Source organism: Penaeus monodon, chromosome 28 (genome assembly GCF_015228065.2).
Source record: "Penaeus monodon isolate SGIC_2016 chromosome 28, NSTDA_Pmon_1, whole genome shotgun sequence".
NCBI classification, from domain to species: domain Eukaryota; kingdom Metazoa; phylum Arthropoda; class Malacostraca; order Decapoda; family Penaeidae; genus Penaeus; species Penaeus monodon.
The window spans coordinates 27,182,571-27,183,032 of NC_051413.1; the positions used below are offsets into that span (position 1 = coordinate 27,182,571).

Consider the following 462-nt stretch of genomic DNA (forward strand, 5'->3'; position numbering starts at 1 on the left):
ACATATTTTTTCTCACACGCAAGTAAGTTAACCCTGCCTCAAGGTTATCTATTTCCCGGATCTTTTGTGAGAGATAAACACATACCTCATCGAACAAGACCTTCTGCTTAGCTATGTGCAGCCACTCTAACTTGACGCGTTACTTATCCTTCTCGTCAAGAAAAGACGATAAAAATGGCAGCTTCCGGCGACATGACGACAAAATACAGATAATTAGGTTTTTACTCAGTGATCCATCTTCCAAGTGTTTTATCATGAAGGGCTTGACGAATTTACTCTATCGCCTAGAAGGATTGTGTGGGTCTTTGCTTTTGCCCTTGGCCTATAAGAGTATTTAATTTATTTGGTGTTCTGGCTGTAAATTGATATGAATGAAAAACAAGTACAAAACACATGAAGTGGTACACTTTTTTATGGTGCATGACCTTCGTCGGGATTTTATATATTCATATTGCTGTAGTT

At 38.3% G+C, this 462-nt stretch overlaps 1 protein-coding gene across 1 annotated transcript in view; it reads right to left on the reverse strand.

Moving 5' to 3' along the window:
- The window catches only part of LOC119591128 (SCY1-like protein 2), a gene marked incomplete at its 5' end in the record, with an annotated part of 331,697 nt that overhangs the window by 76,543 nt on the left and 254,692 nt on the right, over positions 1-462 (reverse strand).